This window comes from Vanellus vanellus, assembly GCF_965231255.1.
Source record: "Vanellus vanellus genome assembly, chromosome: Z".
NCBI lineage: Eukaryota > Metazoa > Chordata > Aves > Charadriiformes > Charadriidae > Vanellus > Vanellus vanellus.
Genome location: NC_138908.1, coordinates 26,877,272 through 26,891,341, shown reverse-complemented (window position 1 = coordinate 26,891,341; position 14,070 = coordinate 26,877,272). Strand labels below are relative to the sequence as shown.

Here is a 14,070-nt window from a genome sequence, read left to right as displayed (position 1 = left end):
CTAAGCGGGAATTACAGATTGCAAATCCATGCATTAGTTTGCTCACTTGAACTGCGCTATAAAACAAAAAGCAAGAGTTGTAGCCATGGGAGCCGGGTGTTTTGTACTTCCCAAGATTTACTGTGTTACGAGTTATGGGTAGCGTGGTATATCCCACAGAACAGCATTCCCATGACTCTTCCCTCACCTGGACTCACTGTGAAATGGGAAGGTGACAAGTTAGAGTAAGTCTCCCTGCACAGAGCAGCACAGCGGACGTGCTTTGGGAGCCCCAGGGTTAGTGAGAATTAACTTGACATTAACTTGAAATATATTCGTAAGAAAGAAAAAAGGAAATTAAAAGAAGCTTTTATGGCAAATGCTGTAAATCTCTTTGTAGGCCCAAGATGCTTTGAACATGGAATTAGAGGCAGGAGGAAGAAAAGCACTAAGGCCTGACCAGTATAAGCTGTTTTACTCTTTGCTGTACCCTCTGGGTTTAGTTGAGCTCAGCCATACTTCAGATCCAGTTGCATAAAGTTATCTGCCCTTATTTGACTTCTGGGCTCTGCTGCTCATACTCGTGGCAATCAAAGAGAAGCTGAACCTCATTACGATATACTAATGGGGAATTGGCAAAAAGCCTCTGAACACAGAACTAAATGGCAAGGGTGGCATGCTGCAGGCAAGCGAAGGGGAGTGTGTTATGGTCCTGGCCCCTGAGATGAATATTTTGCCTAAGCTTTGTGGGTGGCTGTTAAGGTAGCCCTCATGGTGACTACCTCCCCTTGGCTTGCATGGGCCCTGCTGAGGAGCTGCCTACTCTGCCCTTCTTTTGGGGTGGTTTTTTAGCAGCAAAACCTCGTCAACAGGAATTGTTCATGTATTTGCCACGTAGTTTCCAAAGCATGTACATAAGCCAGAAAGTGCAGTTCAAAGCTGTCAGGCCTGATCTCAGATCTGTTCCGAGAGGTGGGTGTTGGTATATAAAAAATAAAAGTCCTCTGTGTATTTTTTCAGAACTACGATAAGAAAAAACAGGTGTATAAATACACAAAGATTAGCGGTTGGCTCAGGAGGTTGGAAGTGACAGTTTACTGATTTAAATCCAGTCTGTTCAAATGACCCAAATTAACTACCAAGTGACTGACTGATGGACTCGGTGACATGGGTTTGGTGTTGGTGCCTTTGGTCCAAAACAAAAGGGACAAACACCCTGCCCCCAAAATCCCACCGCCAACACTGCGGGCTGGCAGAAAGGAGACTCCCACATAATCTGTAGATGATTTCCCAAAAAGCGTTTTTGGCGCCGGGCCTGCTAAGCAAGCTCATGAGGTGTGCATGTGTGCATGTGCCACAAGCAGGCTTTGAGGCCACAGCAGGATGGGCAGGACAGTGTGGCCCTGCAGCCCAGGCAGAAGACTTCTCTCCCGGGGGCAGGGGTGGTGGTGGGAGAGCAGGGAGGGACCACCAACTCAAAGTCAGACAAAGGGGCACCTTGAGCTGTCCTCAGTCATTAAAAGTGAGCAAATTTGATGAAAGAGTGAAAGCAAAGTTAAACACAAATTGTTTCCATAAACAAAAGTGAATGGAAATGGGCTGAATCCTGATGAATCCACACAATGGTTACGTAGTGGAAGGGAAAAACATGAAAGCTCTACACATGCAAACATACATATAGCCTGCCAAAACAAGATGTGATCAAAGCAAAAAGAAACAAACATATGGACAAATTTTCAGCAAGAGAAAAGCGTAGCCAAGTTCACTGATCTTTATTTTAATTTTCTCTAGTTCTCAGCCTTATGAGGAGTTCAGGAAATGGAATGTGCTAATCCCAGCTGGTACAATCTCGAAGAAAGGTGCAAATCTCCCCAAACTAGAGAAAATTGAATGCAGTCAGAAGCCTGTTTAATCTGTCCCCTGCCAGTGTCCTTCCAAATAAAGCTCTCCTGGTGCTCTGTCAGGGGCCACCAAATGAGTCAACAAGGAACTTGCAGTGTGGCAGAGAGCTTGTTTTTAAGAATATATTAATACATCTCATAGAAAGATGACTTCAATGAGATGAGAATTTATTTGAAACACTGGGGGATATTTTTTCATATGGCAATGAAGAGCTCCTGATTTTTATTTTTTTTTTTGCTGTTGCTTCATTTCCAGTGTCTCTGTTTATTGTCACATCATTTGATAGCACCCAGCAGAGTAATAGGGGAATATTGCTAGGGAGTGCACTGGCTGGGGGTTTAAACTGACTTCTGGAGGTCTAAATTTGTTTTTTATCTTGTGATGTTTTCAGTGTGCTGCTACATAAATATGAACACTGAGGGCAGAATTTGAAATTTCCCCATTATTATTAATTACTTTGCACTTACAGAGCCATTTTCATCCCAAAGCATAAATTTAAGGCAGTGAAGATCCTTGTGACATAGGCAATTTTACACCTATTTTACAAACAAATGGACTATGGCAGCAAGATAGACAAAACACAAGTCGAGGACATAATGTAGACTTGCCAGTATCTCATTCACAGCTCTAATTAGTACAATAAGAGTATGAACTTTGGCCTTTCATCACAGAAGGCATAACCTAAACCCGTCCCTACTCATGCTGATGGGAGTTCTACCACTTACTTTTGTGGGGCTGGGTTTTCATCCATGGTTAGTGAGAAGCAAGGTTGCCAAATTGACTATTAACTTGGGTTGACAGCAAAGCGATGCTGTATCTGTGCCACCTGCCAGCCCCAAAGCTGACTCATGGATGCACATACTCTGCTTGCAATAGTCTCCTAATGAACACCCAGTTATTTAACCTTTCTCTGTTTTCCCAAGCATTCCTGAAGACAAACCTTTTCTTTCAAGGGCCCATTGAAGCAGCTGTTGAGTTGTGTTTTGTTTTGACCTGACTTGCTCCACACAGAGATTAAGCAGTGGAGTTTACAAAATGCGGTGATGAACCCTGTACAAAACCTGAGGAAACACATACATTAAAGTGTCAGATTCTTGAGCTGGTGTCTTAAATTACAGTGCAAGCTCCATACTATGATAACTCTCTGATTTGACAATTACATGAGTACCTATAGAAGTTTTTGTCTAAATAAATTTTTAAAGCAATAAAGCATTTCAAGAATTTATGACTTGGCACTGTATTAGACTATACAGGAAGTTTTTCTTTAATTTTTGCTTGAAGATAATGCAGGTGCACATTTTATCCACTTATAATATGGGTGAATGAAAATCAGTGTTTACCAGTATCTATCAAACAGGTTATGGTATGGTTTTAACTGACCACTGAACCTCTGATCAGCAGCTACAGTAGGACCACAGAAATTGGAGCATGACTGAAAATCATTAATTAGTGACTGGTATAAGAAGCTTTAGTAGGAAGGATCAAGGCTTTTCAACTAAATGTTCCCTTCATGCTAGAACTTTTTTTCAGAGAAGGATTTATTTTAGTTTATAACTGTAATTGATGATTTTTACCTAGGGACATTGGAAAAATTTTGGAACAGAATAATTATTTTTTGTACTATTTCAAAACCAAATAAAAATTTGTATTTATTGGGTTTTTTTCCTCTGTTGCCTCTGTATAAAATAAAATAAAATGTTTTTTCATTTTTGTTTTTATCTCCTCATTCCTTTCTGCTCAGCCAGTTTTCAAATATTCTGCAGTGTTTCAAGTTTCAGAGTAAAAATTCTGCAGCATGTCCATTCTTTTGTCACTCTGTAACCTTTCTAAGCACGAAAATGTATGAAATATGGAAAGGCTGAGAAAAGTAAAAGCACAAATGGAAATATTAAAAACTATCCTGCCTAGGCACAGGCAAAAAAGGAAAAAGCAGGAGGAGAAAGCAACATCTGAAGCTTTTCTGCCAAAAAATAAAAAAGGAGTTTCATAGGGAAAGTTTGAATTTAAACGTTAGATAGGAGAACTCTACCACACACTCTTTTCTTTGTAAGTTGCAATTGAGAAGGTGAAAAACCAGCTTCATCTTATATAAAGCAGCATGCTGAGAGCGTATGATGGCATTATAATGCTGCACACTGTATCACTGCCAGACACTCTGGAGCTGCTTTTTGGCTATTTCTGTCCCAGTCCTCCCTCTACCCTTCTTTTTGCTTGGTATGTTGGTGCAAAATTTTGTGAAGTAATATTTAGAGACAGCCAAACTATTTCTTGTTGCCTTTGACCCACATTATACAAACAAAAAATTAAAACCAAACCAAAATTATTTTGGAAATTAGCTAAACAAATTTAAGCAATATGCAGTTTTGCAAAGAAGAAAACGGGAAAGAATATTAGTTCAGAGAAATGAACATGCATATTTCAAGGTCCTGTTTTAGTAGATAAGTCCGTTGGCAAATTTAGGAAGGCTCATAAACCTTGCAATATCTCCCTGTAATTAAAGAAAGAAATAGAAACTTAATATATTGGTAGGACAGAGCTGTAAAAAAAGCTGTTCTTTCTTGTATAGTTTTAGGTACATCAGACTGAATTTGTAATGATTTTCGTTTTGCATACAATCACATTCATCCACCAGTATAGACATCCAGTGGCTAGATTTGCATGGGCGAATGAGTAACGATACAATTAATGTTGTCTGATCTAGGCTCCGAAATACAGCAACTCCGTGTTGAAAAGTCTATTCTCTCTAAAAAGTATACCTTTTGAAAATGTGACAATAAACATTCTGTGTTCATGCATCCACAGAAAAAACCTTAGCTTTAGTCATTTTGATAAATGCAGGAAGCCTTACCATTAAATTAATCACAGCCTTCTCTCCTGGGTTTAAAGAGAGGGGACGCAACACAAGCATCATGTAAATTGCATTGTCAGGGCTGACACACACCTCTACATGCGTTTGCTACAGTTATTGAAGCTTTAACGATAAAGGAGGAAAAGGAAATGTGAATGAATATCCAAAGGTTTATTTAATAATGTAGTAATTTTTCTGGTTAAAACACAGCGTTCTAGAAGCGGCTCCCAGAGCTGATAAAGCTCCCCTCCTGGAGAGACCAAAAATAAGATGTTTTCCCTTTAGGTGATAAAGGAAAACACATTTTGTCAATCTTAGCCTGATGGCATGTGCAATAAAAAATGAGGGCCCTCCTGTTTCAGCAGTCTCTCATTCTACTGTCTACCATAGTCCTACTCTGGGTCGACCAGTCCATGTGGGTTTTTTACCTACTCTCAGCTTTGGACATAGGCATCATTCCCTGCTGTTGTACGCTGAGGTGATCAAACTGCAGCAGGGATCAGCCCGAAAGACCTGTGCATTGCTTACAAACCCTTCAGGTCTGAGTTAATGCATTGTCCTCGCCCCTGCCTCCGGCTGAAGAGCATCTACGACCTGTTCTGTGCAGCAAGAGCATCCCGTCCTTTTACAGCTCACCCAGCAGAGGTATTTTGCCCCATCTGAGGTGCTCTTCCCCCTGCTATTTCCTCTGTTCATCCGTGTGTGAATACTGTGAAACCTGACTTGTTTTTCTAGCATTTATACTCTCAAATTTACCGTTTTATGATGGCTCATTAATGAGTTTTACAGCTAAGATGTTTGTTCAACCTCTCCTCACATGCTGTTAAAACTGCGCTGTTTTAATAGCTGTGAGCCCACAAGATCAGATCTCTGCTCAAGAATATTTATATGTGTGGTAAGAGTATTCAATTTGCCAACAAATGAGGTTGCAGTGCCTTGTAAGTCATTCATTTTGATGTTTATTTCCTCTGGAATTGCTCTCAGGGGTAGATCTTCCTTCCTGTCAAATGGCTCCACATTCACTTCTCACCAGCTGTTCTTCTGTATCACTGAATGTTTCCTGGACTGAGAGAAATGCATATTCTATGATTTGCTTCATTACAACCTGTGACAAAGAAAGCAGAGCTCAGCCTATTGTCTTAATCAAATGCTATGGGAGGAAAAGGAGGAATGCTGGGAGGAACAGATTAACAGGTTTTTTCTACTGCTTCACCTTCTCCTACTGTAAAAGTGTAGCCTGTGGGGGCACGTTGAGCAGAAGGTCCTAATTGCCCTCTTGATCCGCACCCAAGAATGATTCTGATCACCTGCTTAAAAGGACATCACTATGAAGAACTGTGCTATGTTAGCAGCAGATATTCTCTTTCCTTCACCTCATCTCCTCTAAGCAGGCCATTTCTGTTTACAAGAAGACTTAAATAAATGCCCATGTAAAGATTTGAGCTCCCCTTGACAGGACAAATAAAAATCCCTCCAAGCTTAGCAATGAGGAAAACTCAATGAACTGAGCCAGGGCTGCATGTAACATATGGGTTGCCTAATGTAGATCTGATTAACACACTCATATGTTGGAACCAAGTCTGGCGTGCCGGCTAATTCTTTGTTAAAAAACCCTAAAAGTAAATGAGGACAACAAGCCTCTTGCAATGCGAGTGCTGTTGTATAAACTCTGAGTCCCAGTTCCAATGACTCTGTGCTGCTCACTTTTTTCTTTTTTTTTCCTTCCTTTTTTTTTTCTACGGGGCCTTTTGCCACCAACGAAAAGAGAAGTTGCAAAGCATGCATGTCTTGATATCTTAATAGGTTTTCTACTCTACTGGGACACCTTAGCATCCTGAAAGTTTTAAGTTGATATACAGCCTAACAGTAAAAAATTAATTATTATTAAGGGTTAACCAAGGACCTGAGTGGTAGGAACCAATCCAGTTGTGTATAATTAGACAGTAGCTACCTTGTAATATTGAAGTTGTAAATAGCCCCAGCGGGGGCCCTGACAGAAGGCTGAGGTGTTTACAAGACACAAGAGATGCTGCCTCAAAGTACATAATTCCTGTTGCCATACCTATTGCTGATATAATGGATGTGTTCATTAAAACCAGAGGATTATTTGTTTATCCATCTTTTTCTATCCAGGCGCTTCCTCAGAGGAGGGGGGGGGAAGTGTCCTTTCAATACAAATTTATAGTACACACCTCTTTTTTTTGCTCAGTCAGAGGAATATTAAAGGATTGCTTTATTGATTGCTAACCAGAGGTCTGCTCCCTGCTGGGAAAACCCACTTCTGCAAACAGCCCTGCAGAAACCAGAAGGGAAGGAAATGTGCACACATCCATTTTTAGGCTCCTGTTGGGTCTTGGGAGTGCTGACATTTATTAAGTCTTTGTCTGCAAGGCACTTGCTGCTTTCCCCAGCAGGGCCAGTACGCAGCCTCCTTATGTGCTCAGGTGGCCTGTCCGAAAATGGAGCCTGGGCCTATCTCGCGTCAGAGAGAAGGTAAGAAATCTGCCTGAGGAGGAAGAAGTGAAAGAAAGGGGCTGCCATGGACTCACCTCAACCCCTGTCCCCATCCCCCTGCGCCACTTGCAGGGAGGGATTGAAGGAGTTGGGAATGAAGGACAGATGCTGAGCCTAGGTGAAGGGGCATGGGGAGGAAGGTGTTTTAGTTTTTGTCTTTCTTTCTCATTTTATGAAATTATTTCAATTGGCAATAAATTGAATTCATTTTCCCAAAGCTGAGCAGCCTGTTTTGTCCCTGACAGTAACTGGTGAGTGATCTCCCTACCTTTATCTTCACCCACACAAGCTTTTCCACCTTATTGTCTCCCCGATGTCCTGTTGAGGAGGGGGAATGAGAGAGCGGCTGGGTGCGCACCTGGCAGCCAGCCAAGGTAAACCCATTGCAGCCCCACAGCCACCTGACCCCACAGTCAGCCCTGCAGCCTTCACGGCATGGTTTCAGAGCTGCAGCCCCCAATCCACTCCAAAAACACAGTTCACCATATCAAATGCACTACTCCTTGACTTCCAGCATGTGAGCACGTACAACAACGTGACGAAAGACACTAGGACTACAATAGAAGCAATATCAGGTAACTAATAATAACCAAGCAGATAGCGTCTCTGCATGATGTTTTCATAGCTTGTTTCCAAACGGTGAGACCACAAGCGACTGGGTAGGCTGCCAATAAGTTGACATCTTCACCAGCTTTGCCAAAGGCTTCATCAGAGCTCCATGCCTTTGGAAACAGGCAAGGGACGTTTTTTCACAGGCTGGCATTTCTGGGTGGGCTTTACATGTCAGCTAAGCCCTATTTTTTTCCACATTAATTCTATGTGAGGTGTGAGATCATGACTTAGATTTAATACATATTATGCATTTAGCTCCGGAAGATGTTTCTCCGTGTGTCCTCAGGCTGGTATTCTGCTATTGCTAGCATGCTGGAATGAATCGCTTGCTAATTTTGAAGCAAATGTGAAGAATCAGCTTGGGTTTCAGAAGGTGAAGGTCCAGTGTCAGGCTACTGAGAGCAAGCATTGCTTGTGTGCATGCTGCAAGCATGATATGAATAGCAAGTCAGTTACATATGCTCTTTCTGCAATGGCCACTTCAAAATGAATTGTCCTGCTTGGGAAAGAGAAACTGCCCTACAGACATCCATAAAATGTATCACTTAAACTGCATGCTATCAGAGTTTCCATGCACAACTGTACATAAGAAAAGATTAATTTATTAAGAGAAGCCAGATTTGCCCTAAATAAGAACAGTGTTTTTCTCCTAGCATTACCGGTAGTCTAAATATTTCTCTTATCACTGCTGCTATCCTTACCTATAGTGGCTCACTATTTCATATGTCGGACATCCGTCCTGTCTTTCATGTGTACCTTTATCCTCTTGTATCTTTATGCACACGTATATTTATTTTATTCAAGTTTTATCACATGTTGAATTTCTGTCACATCTATACCAAAGCCTAGAATTAGAAAAAGTGTACACATTTTTTTTTTCCCAGTCTGTCTACAATTTGTAGAGTGAAAATTTTGTGCCTTGGATTCCTGATCAGTGTAGGGTCAGACCAGTGTGTCCAAGATGGATTAAATGCAGCAGGTTTGGCACAAACACCTTTGTTGCCAGCTTGCAGGATGAACAATGGGTGTGTTATTGGAGGGTGGCAAAGTCTGGCAAGGCAAGAAGAAAGCCTCAGTGCAACATGGACCAGTTTGGGTTCTCTGAATGTCAGCCTCTGCATCCAAAACTCTGTTTTGCTCTCATAGGTCTGGGGTTGGTGAGTTTTTATTTGGTTTTAGTTTTTTTTTTTTTCCTCCCAACTTTTGTAGTTGCAGGCTAGGTTTCAGCAAAGACTCAAAACCTTCCTTTTGAGTCTCTGCTGTGCTGTGAGTGACCTGCCACACTGGTTGCACAGCCCAGACTCTGGCAAAACCTAAGTGACCAAACGTATATTGTATGTTTTCCTGCCTGCTGATACCACCAGAAAGGCAAAAAAAATCCCAAATATAAGCAGGTTCTGGCCAGTTTTGCTACTCGCAAGAAAACATGTTCAAGAATCCTCTACCGCCACCAATGTCTGGTTGCTGAGGATGGGTCTGGAAGTCAAGGCTTGCAAACCTGTTGACAGCTAAATGTTTTGCCAAAGGTTCCCCCTCTGCAAGTGGTTCAAAGTCACAACTGGTAACAATCTCTTCAGATTTTACTGAGGCTCATGAGTGGAAAGCAGCTCTGCAGAGGGTTGAATAATAAGACAACAAGAAAATGTTTCAAAGGAAATTAGCACTGTGTTCTTAAACAGTATGGAAATGCTATTGCAAGCCAGCTCCTGGCCAACTGGTAAGCACGTGCGCTTAATTTGAAGTATTGATTTCATGATTAAGCACTATCCACAGTATTGACATATGTCCCTGAATCAGGGCCTAAAATTGTGCAGTTCTTTCAGAATCAGCTCCCAGAGGAGAATGGTTCTTCTAATTAGCTATTTCTGCCATTTCTCCATAACCTCTTCATTTCATATGATTGGAGTTTTACTTGCTTATGAAAGAAAATAAAAGCATTCAATAAGAAAGCAGGGAACAGTGAATCAATTCAGTCCGTTCTCATGAGACGTTTGATCCTGGGATGTGCTGAGCACTGACAGTGCTTACAGAAACCACCACAGAGGCCATCATATTACTTAATGCAGCTTGTCATTAACGCAAAGCAAAAGTTTTTCTGGTTATTTATGTTTTCACATACCAACAAAAATCTTAAAGCACAAAGTAGCAGTATTACTATTTAAAAGGGTCTTGAGAGACTGGAGCATTTAGTACTCAGCAATGAATGCACAGGACAGACACTTTTGGTACTAGCCAATTCTCCTGCAGTATTTTTTGAAAGTGTTCAGCACTAAGACAAAAATTCTGAAGAAATGCACTGCTGAGTATATTTGCACTGGGAAGTATGGAGTTTTAGCAGGCATAGCTCTTTCTAATTTTCAGAGGTTGTGGTTCTGCCACTGAACAAAAAAATTGTCAACGTCAGCATCCCATTCCACCCCAAAAATAGATTAAAAAAACTCGTTATAGCTTGCTTACGTTTGTACAATTACAGTGACCAGAAAACAGTGTCACGAATTTGCTTATAAATCATCCTGCAATTCTACACCATAAAAATACATGATTACAATTTAGAGGTTACCTTTTTGGTATTGATACAGTATTGCTACCTATAAATAAATAAACTTAGTGGATTAGAAAGTACAGTGAGCCTCATGTAACAGAGCGGGAAAGCTATTAGCTCAAGGTCACTTACGTATCAGACTTGCTCAGGAGGATAGTTTGGTCCTGAGCTGCTGACCAGGACAATGAGATTTATATATCTGTATTTGTAGATAATATGATATTTGTTTAACATGTCTGCCTGGTAATATTTGCACTGAACAAGCAGGAAAGGAAGGATGAAAGAGCCAAATGTCAGCTACTTTATTTTTACGTGTACTACAAAAGGGAGTTTACAAATGTCAGCAACTTGTTTTTGTGTTCCACTCCCTCAAAACATCTTGCCACTAAAAATTGGATGTGACAAGAAATTAATCCATATTGTGATCTAATCATTGTTGGAATTATGGGAAAAATGTAAGATGTCTAAAATATTTAATTGTGAGAAGTGTCTATTAAGCTAACTTTGCAGTGAACTTCTCATAAGATTTTTGAACACTCGTGCCAGGTTTGAAATGCCTAAATAACCAGAAGACTGTGATTTTCTCTTTCTGACATACATGTGGAGTCCACAAAAAAAAAACCCTTCTCTGATCCTTACAATCCAGCCCAGGGCCTGGGAATGGTGTCTTCTTATTGCCATTGCATGGGCACAGTGGAAGGGGCTTTTTCCCTTGGGCAAAGATGACCAGGGAGGTGGGAAAGGGGAGGTGGGCTGGGGCACCCAACCCCAAGGGAGGGCTGGCAGAGCCGGAGCCACCCTGACGAGCCCCATCCTCCTGGCAGCTGGGCTGTGATGGAACCAGTTCCTCATTCACTTGGTGAAGACTCAGCATTGGGGAAGTGTTTACACAGAAACTGGTAACAGCTAAAAAAAAAAAAAAATCGTTGTATTTTAAAGCTCTTTAAACTATCTTATACTTTATCTCTGTGACAGATTACCATTTTAGGGAGTGTTGTTAGGGGGATCTACACCACTATCAAGAGCCTGTAAATACTTGTTCACGTGCCTTTCTGCTAACACAGTCTGCTGATGTGTATTTTCATATTGAGCTGTAAGAGGGCAACAACGTCCATTTGCCTGTTTCTTTTGCAAGTACAGGCAAAAAGGAGGTGCTCACCCACGAGATTCTACTGAGGGTTTGCCAAAATATAATATGTGCTGAGCCGAGCTGTGCAAACCAAACTGACCTGCCGCAGACACAACCACTGGCACAACAGTCGTCCCTCACTATGGTCGAGTAACTCACTCACATACACTGTGGAAATGAAGGAGTTTTGCTCAGGTCTTTTTTTTTTGGGGGGGGGGGGGAGGAGAGGGGGGCATCTACTAGCTCTAAGGAAAGAATGTAAAATAGAACTAGAGAAATATCAATTTTTTGGGAGGGGAAAAGTTATCTATTATATATCCCTTTGTTTGTGCTATCTGCAATAAGCAGCAGAGGCTTTTAAAGTTAACTCATTAAACACATTTCTGTCTGTGGCATGTCAATTCCATGACAGCATCTGGGACTTTGTGGGTTGTGGAGAGACCAACAACTCTCCTAGGAAAAGCACCCTTGGATCATTACTGTCCACAAAAGGTTAAAAAAGGAAGGAAGGAGGAAAGGAAGGAGGAAAGGCAGAACCACTCAGCCACCAACCCTGTCCCAGCCCCTCGCATCCTCATGTGACCACGGCTCCTGACCCTCTGCCCTGGCCTCCCCACTACCATACCCCATAGACTGACCTCAAGGGCATGTCCTCATCCTGCCCCAGCCTCCCCCCATGTAGCACCTCTTCACCTGGTTGGACAGGTCTCCACCACCTCTTCAGCAATACAAAACCAGGAGAATGTCTAGTGTGGCCCCAAATGCAGGGTTCCCTGGGCCTTTCCTGGGTTGCCTACCTGTGTCCTTACATCTTGAGCAACCACCACAGCCACAAGCATATCTGCTCCTTGGAAAGAATTTTGACAGGGCACAGTAGCTCTCATGCCAGGCGCTTCGCGCTGGGATGGTATCCAGTGGTTCTTCATGGGCCGGAAGTGCCCCATGGGCCAACAGTTCAACAGCCCAAATCTCTGGATTTGCTTTGTTTTGTAGTTGTGCTAAACTACAAGTTTGGGGGTTTGGGTTTTTCGTTCTGTTTGTTTTTTGTTGTTTTTTTTTTTTTTCTCCATGTTTTTTACATAGATTTGTAAAATGGTGACAAATCAAACCAGTGATGAATAGCTTATAACCAATGATTCGGTAACTTTTCACATTGTCTTTGATGACTCAATTAATTAGGTCAGGTATATCACATTTTAGAGAACAAAATAATGGACCTTAATCTCATTTGTATTAAAACTTTGACACTGTACAAGGCTCCAAAAGAAAGGCTGATGAGTATCTCCATATCATTGGCAGAACTATGTAACTAGCACCAAGGAAAGTAGGAATCAGGCTTATTGCTTTGTATCAGCAATTGCTTGTGAGAAATGCTTACAAACACTGTGACGGTGATTGTGGCTTTAATGATTGACCACAGCCGTTTTTCACAAGTGGAAATGACTACCAGAGCTGCAGGCAAGAGAAAACACGGGGCTTGGGGCCTCCTATGATTTTACCCTCATACCACTGATATAAATGGTGGTCTTCTTCCAACAAGAGGTCATTAGGTCACCCAAGTGGTTAAGTGCAGAGCAGCTTAATTTGAACCAAGGGACTGTATGGTTGCACAACCATATGAGAATATAATCGTGTCCCACAGGCTTGCAGACAAATTTTGCTGTTGTTTAACTTAGTGTAGAGTAAGAGTAGATTTTTGTCATTAGTGCAATTAATCCATATATATACCATTATAAGCATTCACCTATTCAGAAGCATGCTCTTTCCTTTGTGCACATAACTTCCCTTGACATTAACAGGAGGGGATAATAGACATGGAAATGTAAAGAGAGGTTAATACTCTTCCCCGTGACCTTCCCAGAGACATCATATTTTCTCAAGCTGACCCCTCATTATGCTGAAAACTGCAAAGAAAAAACCCCACGGTTTCTGTTGCTTTTTTTGTTCACTTCAGAGACTACAGACATCTGCCCTAAGTACATTCTGTTAATAATTATTTTGAATGTATTCTAAAAATCCACATCATTCCCAAAGAGGGGAAAAACACAAAAGAAACCCCAGTTGGTGAAGGAGGACAATGTGTGACATTATAAGCAGAACTGGAGCTGCCTGCCGCGATTGCCACTCGGAGATAAAAATCATTCCTCACACTTTGAGACAAAAGTAAATGGCAGTTTGCAATGTTAAGAACCCCTGTGGAAATAAGATGAAATGAGACGAGGCTTCCAGACCTGTGAGAAAAATCAATCTGATGGAAAATTGACAAACTTGTTTAACGTGTCGGCACAAGATCCGAGAGTTGACCCGTAGAGACCTCCACTTAGGCATACCGTGAAGTTACTGTCAGTTCTCTTAATCTGTTCAATTACACAACAGGATCTCAAAGGGGACTTTTTACCAAACATCACTTTAAATTAACTTTTCTCCTTCGTGTTTTAAACTTCCAGTCCTTTCCCCCCGCCCTTTTTGCAGGAACATAGGTAAATTATTAAAAAGCCACTTGCTTATAAATGTAAACGCTATGGAAAAAATCAGTTTAAAATT

At 41.5% G+C, this 14,070-nt stretch overlaps 1 long non-coding RNA gene across 1 annotated transcript in view; it reads left to right on the top strand.

The window, feature by feature from the left end:
• The first annotated feature begins 7,153 nt into the window (after nucleotides 1-7,153).
• Nucleotides 7,154-14,070, top strand: part of LOC309682986 — a 37,368-nt gene continuing 30,451 nt past the window's right edge. Inside the window, exon 1 of the long non-coding RNA XR_014270178.1 lies at nucleotides 7,154-7,222. This is a non-coding gene — a long non-coding RNA (uncharacterized lncRNA). The remainder of the gene's footprint in view (nucleotides 7,223-14,070) is intronic.